Source organism: Hetaerina americana, unplaced genomic scaffold (genome assembly GCF_022747635.1).
Source record: "Hetaerina americana unplaced genomic scaffold, ioHetAmer1.1.p SCAF_47, whole genome shotgun sequence".
Classification (NCBI taxonomy): Eukaryota; Metazoa; Arthropoda; class Insecta; order Odonata; family Calopterygidae; genus Hetaerina; species Hetaerina americana.
The window spans coordinates 975,036-997,767 of NW_027287063.1; the positions used below are offsets into that span (position 1 = coordinate 975,036).

Consider the following 22,732-nt stretch of genomic DNA (forward strand, 5'->3'; position numbering starts at 1 on the left):
TAAGCTTCGCTGGACTTGGCCATTAAAAAACCTGACTGCTAGAGCCCCGAGGAAGAGCACAAATGTAATATTGAAATAATTGGTCATGCATCGTCTCAGGGCGTCTCCTTTTGACAATATTTAGCTTGAAAATTATATATATTACTATCATGTCATGGCAAAGCGGAATACGGAGAAAATAAGGTTACACATTGCCACTCGATCAGGGAGTCGTTTCCGTAGTGTAGTGGTTATCACGTGCGCCTCACACGCGCAAGGTCCCCGGTTCGATCCCGGGCGGAAACATTTTTTTTTCTGGTGTATTTATTTAAATTTTTGTAAAGTATGCAAAACCTTAACAGGTTTTCTGTTTTGTGGACCCAGGCCATTTCTTTTTTAAAAGATTTCAATTTGCGCTACATGCAATTTAAAGATAAAGAGATTTATCGGAAGAGTATATAGGTGAATGGTGACAAATGGTGAAAAGCAATGACTTGAGACAGATAGCCCAAGTATACGATACATGCGTGCCGACCAGTCAACCCTCGGAAGTGGACGAGTGCTGTGTGCGAATAGAGTGAGGAGGAGGAAAGGCGTGCGGACTAAACCATTCAGTTGTGGTGGGTGCGAGAGAGTGTGCAGATTTGGGGTAAAAGAGGCGATGTGGGCAAAGACTGATTGACCTTGGTAAAGGAAACCGCCTGGTGGTGGGGAGCACCTCATTTGAAACACAGAGAAGGAGAAGACAACGCGTGGGCATTGGGAATACTACATGAAGTGATTGATTTTTTTTCAAATGCTACACGAGCACAGGAATTGTATGAAGTTAGCAAAAACAGTTCCATGAGCTAATATCGAGCCTGACCATAACCTACACCTACATAATACCCCCCAATCCACCACAAGGGCGTGTTGCGGGGGGTGTTAGAACACCACCCGTGAAAGAGTATAGTAAACCCGTATGCAAAACCAAGAAATCCATGATAGCGAGAGAGAAAGGGCATTGAGGAGGGAAATGAAATCGAATAAGAACGAGCGTGGGTGGACAACGTGTGGGAGGAAGGGGTTTTTGACGGACTAGCATTTATGTGAATTTTGCAGGAAAACTTCATCAGAGCAGCGTTAGCTTCTATTCCGAAAAGGTGAAGGCCACATCATGTTAGGACTAAAGAACAATAGGTTTGATTTCGCTCGTAGCCCCTTATTTTTCAATTATGTATGACCTATCTTGTTATGGTGGAGGCCTATCGTAACGGTTTTATTTGATTTTTATTCCCTTTTTTCGAATAAAAAATACCTAATTTATCGGGTGAATTAACCCTTGTTTTGAATCGGGTCTTCCTCCAGCATGTATACAAGTTTGCACGTCATTTGGTAAATTGTTTCTTAATATTTTTTCCCTTCCCCTTCCTCTCCCATATCCTTCCTTGTCACTCACCCTTCCCACCCGGTGCTTGCACACCCTGCCACACACCTTTTTGGTGTATCGCGTGGTTTATATGCATTCGAGATTATGAAATCCCGAATATGTGCATGGAAAGGGCAATGAAATTGATGCAATGCACGTGTCGACCGCTCTCTCGCGAAGGCGAGCAATGTGATGCGTTTTCAATGCACGCGGTGGACCGCACCGCCCATTTACGATCTCATCTCCCCTTCTCCGACGAACTGGACCACCGTGAGATCTTCCATTGTTCTTTGAGAGACGACGCTTTGGAATTTCTTCGTGGCTGACAACTCGTGGAGATTCCAGCGCTAGCATATTACGATCTTGGATGAATCTGACGATTCTATGTTCATGATGTGGAACTACGTAATTATATGCTGCTATCAAGGATGAACCCCATTTGCTCTCCCCGACAATGGTCTCAGGGATAGAATATTGGAGCCGGTGAAGGGCTGGCATTTTGATATCTTATCTTTTCCTGAGGTTTTCATTCCTTTTTTCCAAACGATTCCTTTCACCTCAAACAATGCCGGATTAGATGTTTTTCTAAGCTTCCTATGTGTTATTCTCGGAATTTTTTACAATTAAATAGGGTACTCCATTGCCCTGGTCATTTGTAATTTATTTTCAGATTGGTGACGATACAAATCCGCCATATTTCAAATACACGTTTTAATAAACGGCCATATTGATTGACGGGTGGTGAAAATTAAATATTCACCAGATTGTAATGTTTCATGTGAATTAGTGCCCACTTGAAACATTGTGTAGGTAGCCATGGATGCGGGATTCAAAATGTGATTTCTCCATAGTACTTGAATTCGAAGAATTTTATTGACAAATCTCTTTATTTTTTCAATTAAGGAATGTCACTTTTTCGTGACTATGTTATCTAAACGTGTATCCCTAATATGGTGTATCATTAATCCAACTACATCCCAAAGGGATTTCCTTGTATATGCAGGAATGAATGATCAGAATGTATACATTTTAAAAAAGATAGATTACCTTAATAAAGTCAAAATTTCCACTTCAGTATGAATGTAAGTAAAGCTTCCGATTTTTTATTAATAAACCAAAGGTTAAGTATTTCAGAATTACAAGAACAAGGTAAAAATACGAAAATTCCGCGGTTATTGAAGTTAAATGGTTCCTGATCTCTGAGGAAAGAAGTTGTAAAATTGTCTAACCTGCGACTAACAACGGTGGTACATCAGAAAAAAAATCGAAATGACCGATGTAAAATGTCTTTCGCACAGGAAGGCCCCACTCTCGCAAGGGGCCTACCCCTCTAGACGATACGTATCCAACACATAAACACTATCAAATGTTTCCTTCCAGGGACTCACACGTAATTGTTTCCTTTGACTGATCGTTTATTTACCATACCGTCTATTTCTTCGTACCTTTGGTCACCTGTCGGCATGAAGTTTTCGCACTTGCCGATGGAGCCATTGATACATCGTTCCTCCCGGTGCCTCACAACGGGTACCGATTACATTCGTGCATCCCCAGAGGACTTCATATACTTTCCTTCGGTTTTCAATAAAATATCTCGTCCCTAGGCAAACACCAAAGTTATTTTCAAAGCTATAATGTGAGGCATACGAGTTAAGTATTGCACCCTTATTAAAAAAATCTTCCCCACCCCGTGCCCCCGTATTCCGTATGACCCTAAGGTCGCGTGATCAACCAGCCGCATCGTCTCAACCATGACCCTAACCTTTATTCGCGGTGCGCTTTTTTTGCACGATCTCAAAATATTGAAATTATAACCACGACTGACAACCTCCCCTTTCACGCGCATGCGCCTCGGATCCCTCGATTACGATTAGCATAAGAAACCAACATTTGAGAGGAAATGTATGGATATCATTTGATGCACGAGATGAAAACACACGCGGATGGGCATGCGTCCCACGTATTATTAATACGATCGAGGGCACAAAAGGTCCGCCGAGAGCATACAGGTAAATGTGCGTGTGCGAAGCAGGGTGGGAGGGGGGAAAAGGGGGGGGGAGGGGCAACTCCGGCCCGGAGGCGGCCTGTTCCTGGCTACCGATAAATTATCAGCCCCTCAACTCGGAATCTTAGGGGGGATGAGAGCGGACGAGCAAACGTGGATAAAAAAGCGAAGTCGAACCAAAAAGAAAAACCTGTTCCGACTCTCTTCCTTCCTTTCTCTTCGTCCAAGCATCCTCCGTACCGTCCCGTCTGGGAAACCGAGCGAATAACCCCCCCCCCCATGGTGCTGCCTTTAAGCGTGGACCCTAAATGCGCTCCCCTGCCCCTCGCCTCATTTCTCTCCGTCTCTCGGCCCCCACCCCCGCGGGGCCGCGCTGGCGAGAGAGGGGCTCCAGCGAGACCGGGAGGGAGAGAGTGGGTGCGCTATTAATTGCAATCGGCCATCTCGTTATCAGCAGCGGCATGTCTTCATCTGCATCTACGCAATGCCTCGCAAGCCTCCGCAAGGGCGTGTGGCGGGGGTCGTTAGGTCACCACCCGTGAAATGGAATAAAACCACATGCAAATCTACACCCACAGAGGCGAATGCGATATTCATGCGAAAACCTTTTTAACTTACACACACTTGCACCTACGAATACACCTTACGTCTACGCAACTTTCAATCTTGCCCTCACTTGTAAATTAAATGTATTTAATATTTCTAAAGTCACTTTGGTTTCTTCCTATTATGATTTCTGATTGTCCGGAGAAAGAAAGAGTATTTGTATCCATCCGTAGTGGAATCTATCTCCCTTATCTAATCTTTAGTGGTCTGATCTACCTAAGTAGTGCGGGGCGCCTTAATAATTCCTTAATTAGTGTCATCGTTAATCTCGTTTCTTCTGAACCTTTTCAAAAGTCTGTAAGTCTCGCCTATTTTCTCTTCGCATCTCTTCAAGTGGCTCCCAGACTAATTCCCCTCAAAGGCCTCTCTCGCTCATCTTCTCACTGCAACAATTTCTGACGAATCTGGAGGATGTCAACGGAGTCACCCGGAGAATGCGTTTAAGTGCAAATCGGTGCTCGGCGCAAGTGAAACGGAGACCGCCGACGGCCCGCGTCCCATTCCACCGACCATGTCAACACGGCGCGGCGTTTTTCCCTCGAACGTGGTGCGGTCAAGTGGCGTAGATGTTGTTTCATGTGCTCTCTATGTACATCTGTGAATTCGAGAACTCTAAACCAAGCATTCACGTGGCACACACACAAAAACACACACACACAAACAATCATCACTGCGGAATAATGACATCGATTATATAGAAATGTGGACTCGACATATTCTTACTATTGCGGATTGCCCTAGGTTTTAAGGAAATGGTAACTTGCGAGCATGGTTCTCAAACATGTTTTCCATGCTCCATTGTCTTATTGACTCGTATCATTCTTAGAAATTATTCCAGTTTAAATAAATAAAGAGGAAGGAGAGTAATTCTGTGGAAATCATTATATCGTACGGTTGAGGACTGTCGTACGTATAATTGCTTGTACTTCATTTTGATTCCCTTTTTCGCATAACAAAACACTAAATACTTAGTTGGAATAAAGCCATGTTTTGAATGAAGTCTTCCTCCAGCATTTGTATAAATTTTGCACATAATTTAACAATTTTTACAGAATATTTTTCCCTTTTCCCTTCCTCTCCCATATCCTCCCTTATCACTCACTCTTCCCACTTGGTGCTCGCACCCCCTGCCACACACCCATTCGGTGAATCGCGGTGTATGGATATGCCGAAATCGATGCCTGCAAATAATGTAAGGTCGCTGCTACTTCTGTATGGCACCCGAAGGTCTACCGCTCCGGTGTGTGGCACGGATGATCCCACACCAGGCATTCAACATCAATGGTTAAACCTTAATTAATTTTAAGTTCCCAAAAACTGTAAAATAATTCAAATAATGTAGATAATGCTAACTGAATAGACATGGGATACCGTATCTATGCTTGTAAGACGCGCTGCTATAAGAACAATGACTTATAGTCTAAATATATAATGATAACATACGTACATCGATGAAAAAAGAGAAATGCATTCTTCTTTCCAGCGCGGCCGTTTGCAATTATTCTTATACCTTATCTTACATGGGAAAAATGTACTCTCTAATCTTTTTTCTCTAAACATGAACTTTCTTTGCTTATTTTCATTTTATTTCCTACCGCAATAAGATCGGATTACATTTAGAAATTAGTTTAGGGCATAAGGAGGGACAGAATAGGATGTCCCTCGGAGGATAAAACAAGCTCTTCCTCCTAAAATGCATTACGTACATACATTCGTATGAGCTTGAAAAAATATTTTATGGTTAAGTATATTAGTTTAAGTATTGTGCACCTCACCAACCTTTACTTATTAATTAGTATTTTAAGCCGTATAAATTACGCAAAATAGAAAAAAAATGTTTTTATGCAGTGAAGGGCCAGGTTGATCTAATTATGCGAAACTTAGAAATATAAGGGTGCCCGTGGCCGTCCAAACCCCTGCCTTAAAAGGGTTGATCACCAAATAATAGCAATCCTCGTCTATCCTTCGTATCTCCCCATTCATCTACTTTGCGATTGTCGAAGATAATTGGTTGGGAACTAGGCCACGCCCCCCCACCAATGACCAATCATGCCACGGACCTGGACCGTAATTTCGACGAGCTCCATGCCACGATCCCTCTGGAGAGATGTGACAGCGATTGTCCTCAGCTCCTACCCTGCCTCGGGTCGCACCGCCCCCCGTTTTGATGCCAACATGCCGTCGACCAGAAGTGGTCATGAGCCATGCGTCAACAAACGCACAAGTTCCCACCGAAAACATTCATCCGATAATTGCCGTGTCGACAGTGTCCTAATCATTGGCGATGCTGTTTCGATATTTGGAGAGTTATCCAACATTTTCGATTTTTTGTTAATATAATGCATAACTACTCTTGAATAATCGACAAACCCTTTTTGGGCTTTAAGTTGTTCATAATTTGCGCGAGGGATATCTATATATATATATATATATAAATATATATATATATATATATATATATATATATATATATATATATATATATATATATATATATATATATATATAATCACACAGTAATCAACCCGAAGATCGGTTTAGTGGTTGATGGTAGAGATCACCCTGTACTAAGTTCTATACGGCGTGTGAAAATTCACACATCAGGGTAGGGGGGCCAGTTCCTTTCCCTGTGCCGGTTAAGGTTTTCCAGGAAGACCTGGTACCCGAAAAATCACATAGCTTGGGTGGAGCTGCAGGTGCCCAGAGTGCCTTGCCTGGGAATCGAACCCGGGACCCTCCGGTCAGTAGTCCAACGCTCTATCCCCTGGACTACCAACCACAACCCTATATATATATATATATATATATATATATATATATATATATATATATATATATATATATATATATATTGTAGTGATCTCTTGATCAGACATGGAAAAGGAGATTCATCTCGAGTGGCTGCGAAGAATCTCCGGTAGGGTCTTTGGACACTTAAGAGTTATTACTCAAAGTATATTAGAATCAACAAGGAGTTTATTAGAGTTACAGTAGAGTACAATGACTGCCCTCTGGGTCTGACGTGACCCGTCCAAGAGCTACAAGTCTAATAATCAGAGAATGCCCCCTTCTTTCCCTTTTTGGGGCGTTTAAATACATTCATCCACCGTGGGGAGAGATGGGGTGGGGGTGAAAGGAAAACAGGGGAGGGGAGTGCAAGGTCTCTCGCTCCAGGGTGGCCTTTGGCCTGCTGACCCCTCCTCGCGTCTGGTGATAGGGGAGTATGGTTTATCTCTCCCACCATATCGCTTCTTATCTGCTGTCCCGTCTCTTGGATATATATGTCGACACTTGGATATATAGCTGTCCTCTGTCTGAATGTCTTTGGTCATGTCATCGTACTTGAGCGGCGACCAGTACACCTCCCTCCTCAGAGAAGAGGAAACACCTATCTCCGGGTGTTTTCCTCTGTATCATTAGCGTTTCCCTCGGGCAGGTTCGGAAACCGATCGTATCTCTCTCCCAGGGGATGGTAGCACAACACTGGAAGTTAGTTCAATTTCCTCTTCTATTTGAGGCAATCTTTCATCAGACAGGTTAACCTTATTCACAAACTATGGTTTAAACACTATGGCCTTAAAAGGTTCACATTCTTTACAGGATTTGAAATGGTTTGGAAAACATCTGTGACAACATTTGCAGCCGTAACATAAAATCATCAATCCAATCACCACTAATCCTAAAATTGTTAAATAGGACAGATGCATCACTCTGGCAGAATGGTGTAGTTTCCATTCTTGTTCTGATATTAATTTCTCTACTTCATCCACCTTATGGCTAGCATATTGTAAGTCTTCTAAATTATTAGTGACATGTTTAAGTGGTGCATACAATTTCACTTGTTCAAACTTTAGTTTGACGGTTGGTGTTGGAAACATTACATTGTTACTATATCCTCTACACCTGTTCAAGAATTTCAATTTACCCGAACCTTTTAACAATACATCAGTGGCTTCCTCATTTTCACAAAGTATGGTTAATCTTTCAGTTTTTGGTGCTACAAATAACCACTCATTACCATCTAATTTGGTCCATAGGGTCTCATTTAGCTCTACAATTCTTTTAGAACAATGAGAAGGTATTTTTCTGATGGGTTGTAGTAGTTGAGCTTCGCATTCTTCCCTGAAGTGGGTAGAATGCACGGGAATTCTTGCTTGCACATCCTCCAATGCTCACTCACTACCTTACACTTGGCGAACACACTATGGGAAATTTTGCAGTAATACTGCTTAGTAACATCCGTAAAAATATACGGTTTCTCCGGTTGAATAAATATAAATTTAGATCCTAAGGCTATGGGCAAGGGAATCACACGATACACATTGAACTGTACTCGATCCGTTAGCGGGATCTTCAGAATATAGGCCAGCACATTATGGTTTACAAACACATCAAATTCCACAATTTTTTGTAAGACACTGCCTATAGTCACACCCGAAGGATAGGGTAAGGATAGGTCTTTAGGTATTTGGGTATCCTCAGATTTCATTATCCTTACTATTTCGGCCGGACTTATTATGTGAGGTTGCATTATACCCTTTTGTGCATTTATAATAGAGGTGCAGTACCTCATACCTTCTCCTTATTTCCTCCATTAGCCTATTCAGCTGGATCATGTGTTTGTTAACAGTGATCATTACAGAAACTATCCCGAATTTCCTTCGTATTTCTTCCTCGTCTTGACTAATGTGTTCCTCTACTGATTTTAAATTTTCCATCAGGAATTCCTCATTCCGCTCCAACCCTCGAATGGTCGTGTTCACTGTTTTCAGGGTGGACTTAACTACGGTCATTTGTTCTTTTGCCAATTGCAAAACGTCTTTCTGTTCTTCCTCTAATTTCCCTATTTTTTCGCTGTAATAGCTAGCGTCTTCGTCATCCATAGTCCCAAACAATACCTTTCCCAATTCTCCTACGAAGTTGAGAATTCCCCTTTTGATCCTTAACGGTTCTTCATTTGGCTTAGCTATCTGCGCAATCAGTCCCTTAATTTGTTTGATTTCTTCTAATTTGTGCGGATCATCTTGTATTAAGGTCGCGCAGTCTGTTAGACTCGCCCAGGAGGTATTTTGATATCTATTGCAAAATCCCTCCGTTGCGCTGACATACTGTTTTACTTGATTAAACTGTTCATTTAGGTTTTTTAAATCTACGTAACAAACTAACTTCCACTCAGAATGATATAACTGAGCTTCTCCCTCGTGCTCATAATATAACCCAGGGGAAACTCGGATGTTGGTAACCGTATAATTGAGTCCCGCCACCAGGTAAAAGATCCACGTTGTCGTTACCAGCACGGCGGCGATCCCTTTCATTGTTACTGCCAAACATTAGAAAAACAGTTTCAATCTGTTCGCGTGTACCTCCACACATTTGCCCTGTCTAGATATTACTACATTCACCCCTTCCACTTTAGTGACTAGATACGGTCCTATCCATTGTGCGGATAACTTTTTGGACCTACCTCTTCTGACCGACTCATCGAACAGTAACACATTGTCACCGGGTTTGAATATTTCAACCTTCGTTGATCTGTCGTAATATCTCTTATTCTTCTCCTTTGCTTCTAGCAGGTTTTCTCTTGCTTTATGATAGCACGTTTGCAATCTGGACTTCAATTCTTTCAAGTAGTCATCATGGCAATATTGCGTAGCAGGAGTCTCCTTTTAAAGATATCCAGGTATGTTGGCTGGTCTTCCGAACATTAGTTCATGCGGCGTGAATCTCGTAGCCGTATGAGGAGTTGTGTTGTAAACGAAGATTGCATAAGCAATCTATTCGTCCCAGTTCCTTTGGTCTTCTGCTATGAAGTGTCTTAAATATTCTGTCAAGGTTTTATGCGTGCGCTCCAAAGATCCGTTGCTCTGCGGTCGAAATGCCGTGGTCTGAATCTTCTTGATTTTCATCATCCGGCAAACTTCCTTAAATATTGCACTTAGGAAGTTTGTTCCTTGATCCGTCAGTAACACTTGAGGAATGCCAAACTTCAAAATTACTTCTTTCACAAAGGCCCTTGCTACTGTCTGAGCATCTTGCCGCTCGATGGGAATGGCTACGGTGAATTTCGACAATTCGTCTTGAAAAGTAAGTAAATACTTATTTCCCCCTTCTGTCACTGGATATGGTCCGCATATGTCCATTGCACATTTTTCCATTACCATCTCCGGCGTGCTGGTGATTTCTAAAGGCATTCTTGTCTTCTTGTCGCTACCTTTGTTTTTCTGGCATTTCTCGCATTTTCTAATGTATTCCTTTACCTCTGTCTTCATACCTGGCCAATCGTAATACATTTTTATTCTTTCATACGTTCTCGCTACGCCTTGATGACCTCCTACTGGTGAGTCATGGAACTCGCGGAGAATCTTCTTTCTTCTTTCTTCCGAGATCTTCGTCTCTTCCCTTCCAGGCTTATTCGGGGTGGAAACATGATGAACCCTACTGAGTGTGTCCGCGATTACATTTTGAGTTCCCTTTCGGTATACTATATGGTAATCGTACTCTTCCAGCTTCAATCTCCATCTCATAAGTCTCGAACTCGGATCCTTCACACTGAAAATCCACACTGGGGGTTTGTGATCGGTCACAATGGTGAATTTCCTTCCGTATAGATAAGGACGAAAATATTTTGTCCCCCAAACAATCGCTAGCAGTTCCTTTTCTACGGTCGAATAATTCTTCTCGGCCTTGTTGAGCGTCCTGCTTGCGTAAGCCAGCGGTCTGTCCTTACCGATGACTCCTTGCGATAACACACAACCCAATGCCTCGTTGCTGGCATCGGTAAAGAGTATGAACTCTTGTGAAAAATCGGGGTATTGGAGAACAGGTTCATTCGTCAAGAGATGTTTTAATTTCTCAAAACTCTCCTGTTGCTCCTTACTCCATTCATACTTTACTTCCTTCTTTAGCAGTGTGTGCAATGGCCTGGCGATCTGGTTAAACTCAGGGATGAACCTGCGGTAGTATCCCGCCAATCCAAGAAATCCTTCCAGTTGCTTGGTGGTCTTGGGTTCAGGAAACTCTTGAATTTTTCTCACCTTGTCTGGATCTGGTTTAACACCTTCCTCCGTGATCACGTGCCCTAAATAGTTTACTTCTTTCCTCAGGAATTCGCACTTGTCTGGGTGCAGTTTTAGGCCATGTTGCCGTAATCTCTTCAATATCTCCTTCAGTCTCTCATTGTGATTCACCAGGGAATCTGCATAGACAATTATATCATCCAAGTAAACCTGACATTTGATCCCTTGTAGCCCACTCAAAACAGTATTGATAACCCTCTGAAATGTGGCTGGGGCTCCTTTTAATCCAAATGGTAGCCTCAAGAATTGATAGTGATCAGTGGGTGTGCTAAACGCCGTCTTTTCCCGGTCGTCTCGCCTTAGGGGTATCTGGTGGTACCCGCTCGCTAAATCAAGGGTGGAGAAATAGCGTGCTTTACCCAGCTGATCCAATATTTCCGCTATGTTAGGGAGGGGGAAAGCATCGCCCACCGTAACATCATTCAGCCTTCGGTAATCTATCACTATTCTCCATTTCTTCTCTCCGGAGGCGTCCATCTTCTTAGGGATCACTATTATCGGGGAATTCCAGGCGCTACTGCTCTTCTCAATTATCCCATCCTTCAACATCTTTTCCATTTGGTTGCTCACCTCCTCTTTATGGGCCTCAGGTAGACGATAAGGTTTACTTTTTATCGCTTGGTTAGTTGCAAGGGAAGGAGTTGGAATTGCATGCTCCACTGCTTTCGTGCATGAGAGAGTGTCTCCCGGTAGGTGGAATGCATCACTGAATCCTTCCAAGGTTTTCAATAATTCCATCCTTTCTTCCGCGTTCAAATGAGTCAGTCTAAGAACGGAGATCATTAAAGCCCTACGCTCAGACACTCGGTCAGCCTTTTCTAACCGAAAAATTTCCTTTTCCGTCTCTACCGCTTTCAGCTCTATTTCGGGGAGCACTATCTCCTCGTCTTTCTCGTTAATATTGACCATGCTAGTGAGACACTCGCCGTCCTTGCCCATGGTGAGCGACTCGGCCAAATATATCCCAGGAGCGACTGATTGTTTTTCGATAAGTCCTTCCCCAACACTCTCAGTCGGACACTTCACTATTACTTCACTTCGCGCAGGCAGCTTTAACCGTCTGACCGCTTTTACCCGTATCTCTTTGTTTATTTCCGTATCAAACGGTATCACAACATTCCCCATTTTGATCATTCTTTGCGCAAAGTTTATTTGAGCTCTCGTCTCCTTAAAGAAATCGCTACCAATTATTCCATCGTTTCCTAGGGCGACTTGTTCATCCACTAATTGAAAACTGTGGCTTCTTACTTTTGCTCCGGTCATCAGCCCTAATTTAATAATTCCCAGCGTCTCAATTTTTTTATCTGTAACCCCTTTAAGGTTACCCTTCCCCCATAGAGGTAATTTGTGCCCTTCTTTAATGAGGTTTCCTTTACTAAGCTTACCTCCGCGCCCGTATCAACTAATAATTTGAGCCTTCCATTTTTACTTTCCTTAGCTTCGAAAGTGACAGTGCACCCTCTTTCAATATTAACGGACCTCACTTGGCGCACTTCGCCATACGATTGGCGCGCTCTTTCACCCTGATTCTCCCATCTTTTCCTATCGCCATTTTTCCTCGGCGCCCTACAGTCTTTCATTAAGTGTCCCATTTTATTACAATTAAAACATTTAATCCTACTTAATGCCCTAACTGCTTTATTTTCAACCTTGCTCTTCCTTAAGTAGCAGTCCGAAACTACGTGTCCCATTTTATTACAATTAAAGCATTTAATCCCACTTAATACCCTAACTGCTTTATTTTCAACCTTGCTCTTCCTTAAGTAGCAGTCCGAAACTACGTGTCCCATTTTTCCACAATTCTCACATTTGGAATTACTTCTCTGATTAAATTTATTTCGCTCTTTTGCTGAGAGTATGGCACTCTCCTCTTCTAAGGCTACGTCAGTGGCCTCGGAAAGGAAAATTCCATCCCCTCTACTTCTTACAATCGTCTGAATTCTTTCATTTTCAAGCCCTTGCACAAAACATGCTTTAGCTAAATGATTTATAAGGGATATGGCTCCCGCAACATTTCTACTCCCGACTACTTTTGCCGCAGCATCTCGCAAATCTGTTTGCATCGTATCCATTCTAATTGCCCAATTAGCAATGCTCTCCTTTCCATGATGGCGCGAATTGAACATAGTGCAGGCATAGTAATCAAGTGTCCACCTGGTCGCATAGTTCTCTTCCAAAATGGCCCTAACTTGCTCCCAAGAATTGGACTCGTCTCTCACCATAAGTTTGGCTCGAGCTTCACCGGTTATTTTAGCTTTAACAAACTTCAATAATTTTCCGTGTTCCTCAGGATTGACTAATTCAAAGGCAACGTCCGCGTTCTCTATAAATTCCTTCAATTTCTTCTTATCTCCCTCAAATGGAGAAGCAATTAGTTTTATTGCGTCCATTATGCCACAATACGACTCACGCCTTGCGCTAACGTGGGCTTCCGGAGGAGCCATCACTAATCAGTAATGAAATCTGAGATGGAGCAAAAGGAAAGGAAAGTTAGGGTGTGACTTACCCTCTCTATCTTTGCAGTCTTCTGCGTTCCCAAGCTCCTTCCTCTGTTCCCTCCTGTGTCTCGTGGTCTCCACTTGCTATCGGTCTGTCGTTCGGCTGTGCAGCGGTCACCTGCCGGGGATCTGCGTCTTTCTGCCGTCGACTCTCCGGGACTCCGCCTTGTGTCTCTCTTTCTCTCTTCCTTGCTCCGGTCCGCCGGTACTCAATCCTAATTTACTGTGCCAATACCCCGCACCTGACACCAAATTTTTCCCTATGTAGTGATCTCTTGATCAGACATGGAAAAGGAGATTCATCTCGAGTGGCTGCGAAGAATCTCCGGTAGGGTCTTTGGACACTTAAGAGTTATTACTCAAAGTAAATTAGAATCAACAAGGAGTTTATTAGAGTTACAGTAGAGTACAATGGCTGCCCTCTGGGTCTGACGTGACCCGTCCAAGAGCTACAAGTCTAATAATCAGAGAACGCCCCTTCTTTCCCTTTTTGGGGCGTTTAAATACATTAATCCACCGTGGGAGAGATTGGGTGGGGGTGAAAGGAAAACAGGGGAGGGGCGTGCAAGGTCTCTCGCTCCAGGGTGGCCTTTGGCCTGCTGACCCCTCCTCGCGTCTGGTGATAGGAAAGTATGGTTTATCTCTCCCACCATATCGCTTCTTATTTGCTGTCCTGTCTCTTGGGTATATATGTCGACACTTGGATATATGGCGAGAGGGGAGAATGGTTTACCTCTCCCACCATATCGCTTCTTATCCGCTGTCCTGTCTCTTGGATATATATGTCGACACTTGGATATATAGCTGTCCTCTGTCTGAATGTCTTTGGTCATGTCATCGTACTTGAGCGGCGACCAGTACAATATATATATATATATATATATATATATATATATATATATATATATATATAGCCCCCTAGTGCTGTGCTGGCGGGAGTAATAATAATTGCTCCTGGTATGGTCGCCCATGCCAGATAGGAGGAAGGTTAGGAGCCAGACGAAAGGTAGTCCACGCAGCGTCTGTTCCTCAGTGAGGCGGCTGCAATGACGTCTGACCCCAATTGGGCGGCCATTACGTAATGGTGTCAAGTTAAAAACACTATTGAGGAAGGCAACGGGAAACCACCTCAATTATCATAGCAAAGATAAACATGATGGACTATACAGAGATTTTGAGTCCTGGCAACTACGGGGCTCGGCCCAATCGGTCGTGTGCCGTGCCCGGCAGCGGGGGAGGCAAGGCTTCGGCGGTCTTCATCCCGCGAAACCCTTGTAAGGGAAAACCAGAAGCAGCAGGAGAGAAGACGCAGGAGAAGACCACATTAGTTTGAATAGGAACGTGGAATGTTAGGACAATGATGAGGACAGGGATATTGGAGAATGTTAAGAGAGATGGGAAGGGGAAATATAGATATTTTAGATCTATGCGAGGTGAGATGGAAGGATAGCGGGGATTACTGGAGTGATAATTATAGAATAATATACAACGGCGGGGACGATAGCCAACGAGGGGTTGCCATAGTATTAAATGAAGAGGTAGGAAGAAGCGTAGTCAACATAAAGCAGGTAACGGATAGAATACTACTAGTCCAGGTAAAATCAGAACCGACGAACTTGGTAATGATTCAGGTATACATGCCACCGAGCAACCATAAGGAAGAAGAGGTCGATAGGATATACGATCGGTTAGAGGACATAATCGCGTGTATTCCTGTAGGGAAACCTTTCATAGTGATGAGGGATTGGAATGCGACGATAGGCGAAGGAAGAGATGGTTATGAGGTCGGGGACTAGGGTTTAGGCACGAGGAATGACCGCGGAGAGAAAGCAGTTGAGTTCTGCATGAGACAGGGACTAGTCATCACCAACACTTGGTTTACACAACACAAAAGACGCTAGTATACATGGAAAATGCCAGGTGACTCAGAAAGATATCAGCCAGATTATATCCTGGTTAGACACAGGCTTAGGAGCAGTGTGATTAATTCGCACAGCTTCCCGGAAGTGGATGCGTACTCAGACCACATTTTAGTTGTTATGAATTGTAGTGTCCGTTTCAAAAAGATAAGGCAGGGGTGGCGAGTTAGAAATTGGAATGTAGAAGCATTAAATGGGTTGAAAAGGAAGGAATACAAACAGGCGGTAGAGAATATCATGGAGGATGGCAAAGGGCTTAGTACTATCGAAGAAAAATAGGAAATGATCAAGATAGGGTTGTCTAAAGTCGTAAAGGCGCCGTATTGGAACCGTGAACGCTAAAAGGTCTAGGAAACGATGGATCACGGATGAAATGATTACAAATATGGACGAGTGGCGAATATTGAAGAATGTAAATACGGAATTAGGCAAAATGAAGTACAAAGAATTAAACAATAAATTGAGGCTGGCAACAAATAAAGCTAAAGAAGCATGGTGGAAGGCGCAGTGTGAGGATATGGAGAGTCTGCAGAGGAAGGGTGAAATCGGTGCGCTGTACAGCAAAGTTAAATCGTTATCGGGAAGTAAGAAAGGAAGAGCTATGCTAACAGTTAGAGATAAGGCGGGTAAGGTTGCAGTTGATGCAGGAAAGATCCAAGAGAGATGGAAGGAGTATATAGAAGAACTGTATAGTAAAGACCTTCAACCAACAAAGTTAGACATTGAAAAAGAATATGACGTAGAGGAAGATAGCTTAGGTCCAGGCATACTCAACGATGAGATAGAAAAGGCATTAAGGGAGATGAAACTAAATAAGGTCGTGGGGTGGATAAGATTTTCGCGGAACTATTGAAATGTCTAGGGAAATGTGGGAGGAAGAGCCTATATGGGCTGATTCGGAGTATCTATGAGGAAGGAATCTGGGCGGAAGACTTTGCGATATCGATGTTAGGTCATAATCCGAAAAAGGTGAAGGCTACATCATGTGAGGACTTCAGGACAATAAGTTTGATATCCCACTGAGCTAAGGTTGTTCTCAGGATCATAAACAAAAGGATAGAGAGTAGGGCAAATGATTACTTAGGGGATGATCAGTTTGGGTTTAGGAAGGGGAGAGGTACGCGTGATGCCATTGCAGTAATGAGATTATTAATCGAGAGGAATATAGAATACAACCAGGAGGTATTTGCCTCTTTCGTAGGTTTCGAAAAAGCGTTTGATGGAGTGAATTGGGAAAACTAATGAGTATATTGCAGAAAATAGGAATAGATTGGAGTGAAGGGAGGCTAATCCGCAACCTGTACATGTCACAGACTGCTCATGTGCGGATGGGGAACGGGGAGTCCTGATAGGCAGTGTTAGGAAGAGGTGTAAGGCAGGGTTGCCCATTATCACCGTTACTTTTCAAGCTGTATGTAGAGGAAATGATTAAAGAGGCATGGGAAGAACTGGAGGTAGGAATGAAAGTGGGCGGGGAACGCGTAAAATCAGCTAGGTTTGCTGATGACCAAGCTTTGATTTGTCAGTCAGCCAAGGGGTTGTAATCATTGCTGAGTGAATTGGAAATTCAGCGGAACAGGTATGGAATGAAAATCAATATAAATAAAACAAAGGTTATGCAATTTTCTAGAAAGAAAAAGGCTAAGCTAAACATGAAAATAGGAGGGCAAAAACTAGAGCAGGTAGAACAGTTAACGTATCTCAGTAGTGTTTTGGACCAACACGGTCAAAGTAGTAAGTACGTAAGGAGAAGAATTGCGCTAGGCAAAGAGGAAGAGGGGGTTGATGACGGGGACTTTGAGTAAGGATATTAAGAAAAGACTCGTAAACGAGACGAGACTCGTAAAAGACGAGATACGTAAACTGTTCTACCTGCTCTAGTTTTTGCCCTCCTACTTTAATGTTAAGCTTAGCCTTTTTCTTTCTAGAAAATCGCATAATCTTTGTTTTATTAATATTGATTCTCATCCCATGCCTGTTTCACTGAATTTCCAATTCACTCAGCAATGCTTGCAACCCCTTGGTGACTGACAGACCAAAGCTTGGTCATCAGCGAACCTAACTGATTTTACGAATTCCCCGCCCACTTTCATTCCTACCTCGAGTTCTTACTAAGCCCAAAATCGCGTGAAATTCACACGATTGCTGGATAACGTGAGGCACCAGTTCTTTCACCTGTGCCCCCTAGGGTTTCCAAAAGGGGATAGGTAGTACCCCTGACATTACAGAGCTTGGGTGCGGTTGACGGTGTGGAAATAGGTGTCCCCGAACACGCCCAAAATATTTCTTAGGCTTAAATTCTGCCATGGTTCTGTTTTATTGGGTTTTGTATTCCCTCGGATGGCATTCGGGAGGCCTGCAGGAACGGAGGGCGGAAAAAGTTGGTGTCCGTGGTGTACTGCTGGGGCTGGGCTCCTTACATGGCGGTGAGGGCGGCTACAAGGGTGCAGGGGCACCACACGCCGCGGACCCCGAGGACATCCGCACTCTTTCGGCAGCGTCGATCCGGAGGAAAATGGGTCTCGCACAGCCTTAGTACACGTATTCTGCCCCTCGTAATTGACAGTTTCGAAGGTTGGCAAACAGAGAGTGGTTTGCATCCGAATTGACATAAACTGTCTGAATTGAAGTAATAGATTGTACGGATAAATACGGGATAGGGATAAATAGTACATCTCATAATTTTTTTCGAGATATTGGAGTGGATTTTATGGACTTGCGTTATACATAAATAAACTTATCTACGTTGAATGAATGAAAAAATTCAATAAAGCCTGATTAATTCACCGCAACAGCCTACTTTAATCAGCATCCACACTACTGCTATAAAAATATGTAACTCTCCCTGAAACCTGTCATCCCAAATTCTAACGGCTTTCAATGTTATTATGAACTCATGTAACGACGGCGAACCAGAATAATCCCCCGTTGGGAAGGCGGGTGAGGTCAAGGGCCCGAGTGCGTCACATTCAGGGTCAGGTCCCTTCCGTGCCCTGCGGTCGCTCGGGAATATCCACACGGGCCCGAAAGACGACACATATTGGGAGAAGGGGAGGTTGTCGAGGAGAGGCCTGGATTTGAACCCAGTCCCTCCGGCCCCGAGCCGATTGCTCAATCGCCACCGAAACAAATGAAAATGCCGGTTTGGGGAGAAAAGCAATACCGAGCGAACATGACAAAATTATATTTTTTTAAATTAAATTATTATATTAAATTAAATGTCATCAAGAGTGTAGAAAAATGTTTAACTTGCATTCAGAGATAATAAGTCCACGACAATTCAAGTGCCATAAACCCGTTAACTTCAAGGAAGCAGGGAACAGGTCTGCGGAGATAAGTGGCGCATGCGCGCATACGTAACTTGCTGTATGATACGGTAAGCAGTGTCGTACCACTCAGCGATAAGTACGTGTGTATGCCTGGAGACTCCGGTAGCAAGCGGTAGCGTGTTATTCGGACCGTTCACGGCAGCGGTGGATTGCCGACCCTCGTGTTCGCGTTCCCGAAAAGTGTTCAGGCGGGAAATGCCGCGAGTCGCTCGAAGGCGATCAATTACACTCGTAGGGTGCGGATAAACAACTTCGCTACCACCCCGATGTGGGTCGGGGCGAACCCCTCCCCTCGGTTACACCTTCCTGCTGTCGGCACCAAAGCGTTTCACCCCGCCCTCCGCCACGTTCTACGGGGGGGGGGGGCGAGTCACGTTTCCCGAAAATTCCACCCTTCCCATACTACCCCCGCCCGCATTCCAACCCCTCCTCCGCGCTTCGCCCCTCCCCTTCCCCTCCAATCCACCCCCTCCCCCCAACCTCCCCCGCTTGAAGATAAACCACGAATCGACTCTTTGCCAACCCATTTTGCTCTTCTTCCTTGGAATCAAATTATATCTTCTTTTCGCACGCATCCAACCCAAGCGAATTTGCTCTTCCACCGGGAATCCAAATACGGACGCGATTCTCTCCGCACTGTCGCTCTAACACGTAGTGGCCATCATAAAAAAGCTGACTTATCGGAAAGAAACATCCACATGCGATTGCGGAGTCCCAATAACATCGATGGTTTACAATTATGCGCGAAAAATTGAGAATTCACCGTGATGTTTAGTGTTTCCTCACTGATGAGTATTAGAGAACAAATTCGAACTTGCTACAATGGTCTTTTTCCTTAATCGCGGTTGTCTATCTATGCTGTGCGTCTAGTGGAACTTATTGTTATATTACCCTTAGATCTAGAAGTATTTTGCAATATCCCTGAGACAAATGAGTAATGTCCATCGATTACATATTATATATTCGAGATGCCTGCGAAACATTTGAGAAGTTTGAGAGAAAGGCGGGAGCCATGTTGCGGGTCCTCTTCGCACCACCAAGCAACGGCGTCATCGCTCCGGGGGAAATAATGGCGTTAACTCATTAATTCTCGATTGCTACATTTTAATTAACGATTTTGCGCATGCGCCGATGGACAGAATATGAAACTCACGATATCATTGACTACATTTTAAAATTGCTGATTTTATCACTCAGCTCTGATTACCATTATATTATTCCCCGCGTGGCCGTGCATCAGTCATGACGTTGTCTCTGAGCACCGCTCGATCACCACACGTGACCCCCCTTTTCCAGGGCCGACGAGTGCCGAGCTGGAAATTCAGGGACAAATCACCAAACCCTGATTCTGATCACTCCAGTCGTCTTCCTGACTTCTGGTTCCTCGCCGGAAAATTGGTTTACGCCGTAACTTTATGCATATCAAATTATAAATTATAAGTTGTTAAGTTACGGATGTGATAAAGCAGAGTGGGTCTTCGCATATTAAATCCTTAGAAAATTTCATCCGTGAGTGATCATTTTGACCAAGTCTTAATTCTCAAAAATAGAATTGATTGATTGAAAAAATATACAGGTAAAATGTACCAATGTGTTAGTCGTATTTGCCAAAATGTAATGTGAAATCAACGACGAAGTTCTACAAATCTAATATTTTAAATGTGAATTCAACATTGCGAAAAGTAGAAAGTCAACAGTGTGACAAAAACTATCACGGATGTCCTTGGAGTGAGCCATTTCGGCAGTCTTTGGTCGACCTTATATCTTAAGGCTGCCTCAGTCAAAGAACTGTTTCGGAGTGCATCAATGATCGAGTCTCCCTAACTGAAGTGCAAAATCGTAACTGCGAATTTATATGTACCACGTACGTACACGTGACTTGAAGTCATTTCAGGGAGCGGTTCCCGTACTAACACGACATTCCCACTTTATCCATATTGCTAATTCCATTCAAGGTCATATCATACGAGGGTCATCCGGAAAGTAGTACCCGTTCGTGAAATAAAGACACAAAAGTAAATATTAACAAACATAAAAAATTTTATTTGAAAGAGGATACTTTAAACTACTTCTCAACATAATCTCCAAGCAAATTAAGGCATTTGTCATAACGTGTGACAAGTTTCTGTATTCCTGCTGCATAGTCCTTCGCCGCCAGCTCATTGAGATACGCGAGGGACCCATCTTGCACAAATTTTTGCATAATGCAGATGGTGTTTAACAATTTCATCTACATCTACATCTACTCAATACCCCGCAAGCCGCCGCAAGGGCGTGTGGCGGGGGGTGCTAGGACACCACCCATAATTTAGAAAAGAAAAATAATTAAAAAAAAAATCGCATGCAATAACGACAAAATCATATATAAAAAAAACATGGCATACATTCATGCATGAACACTTACACCCCACACACATGCAAACACTCAAACTACCAACTAACATACACATGCACCTGAAAGTATACCTAACATCTCTATAGTGTTTAATTTTGTTCCGACTTGTAAATTCAAAGTTTTTAATATTTCTAAAGTGACTTCGGTTTCTTGCTATTATGATTACTGATTGTTCGGGGAAAGAATGAGTATTTGTACCTATCTGTCTTGGAATCTATCTCCCTTAGTTTATCTTTGTGGTCTGATCTACCTAAGTAGTGTGGGGCCATTATAATTCCTTCAGTGTCATATTTAAACTCGTTTGTTCTGAACCTTTCTAAAAGTCTAAGCCTCGCTTGTTCTCTCCGCACTTCAAGTGGTTCCCAGCCTAAATCCCCTAAGAGACCTGTCACACTTGTGTTTTTATCATAACAATTTTTAACAAATCTAGCGGATTTTCTCTGGACTTTATCTAATTCTTTTTGCCAAATTTTCTCCCACGGATCCCAAATACTTGCGGCATATTCCAAATGAGGTCTAACTAGAGCAAAATAACACCTCTCTTTAACTTTTTCATTACATTTCCCCACCACCCGTTTTATGAAGCCAAGTTTCTTTAAAGCTGATCCGCATATTGTCCTGATATGTGCTCCCCATGAAAGGCGTGGTGTTAGAACAACTCCCAAATATTTAACTTGATTTGCCGTAGTCAATACTGAACCCTCTATTTTGTAGTTTATATCCTGTTCCTCGCTTCCTTTATTCCAAAATTTCAAAACTGCACATTTATCTATATTAAGTGTTAATCCCCATTTATTGCACCATCCCGAGATATTGTCTAAGTCTCTAGAGAGTAGCTCGCGATCTAGTTGGCTCCTTATTTCCCTGTATATCACCGTGTCGTCAGCAAATAACCTTAGATTGCTACTAACGTGTGTGCTTAAGTCATTTATGTATATTAAGAACAGAAGAGGCCCTATTACACTTCCCTGGGGGACGCCCGAAGTAACATCTCTCTCCGTTGAGCACAACCCATCTATGACTACTATTTGTTTGCGGTTTGACAATTTCATGAACAATTGTTCGAGAAACATTGGGAAAATGCTCACAGATGTCATCAATTGTGACGCGCCGATCGTTCCTCACGAATTCGTCAACTGAGCTCACCAGTTGGTCTGTAATGACAGACGGTCTCTCCGAACGCTCATCGTCGTGTGTGTTCCCCCTCCCCATGTTGAAGTTGCGACACCACCGCCGAACAGACGACTCGTCCATTACATTGTCTCCATACACCTCCTTTAATTGGCGATGAATATCACATGGGCGAACGTTTCTTGCATTGAGGAATTTAATCACTGCCCTCAATTCACAACTGGCGGCGTTCTCAATTTTTTTAAACATTGTAAACAATCACAGAAACAACACAGGCAATGCTAGCGTCACGCAACTTGGCTCAGAGAAGGCAGACAAGCCACTGAAGCTATCTGACCTCGTCCAACGGCTACTCGCGTCGTCAGCACTTCATGCGGCACGAACGG

General features: G+C 43.3%; 1 non-coding gene across 1 annotated transcript; it reads left to right on the forward strand.

Moving 5' to 3' along the window:
* Positions 1 to 212: 212 nt before the first annotated feature.
* On the forward strand, positions 213 to 285 carry TRNAV-CAC (transfer RNA valine (anticodon CAC)). The gene has a single exon. It is a non-coding gene; the product is annotated as a tRNA-Val (tRNA).
* Positions 286 to 22,732: the final 22,447 nt, after the last annotated feature.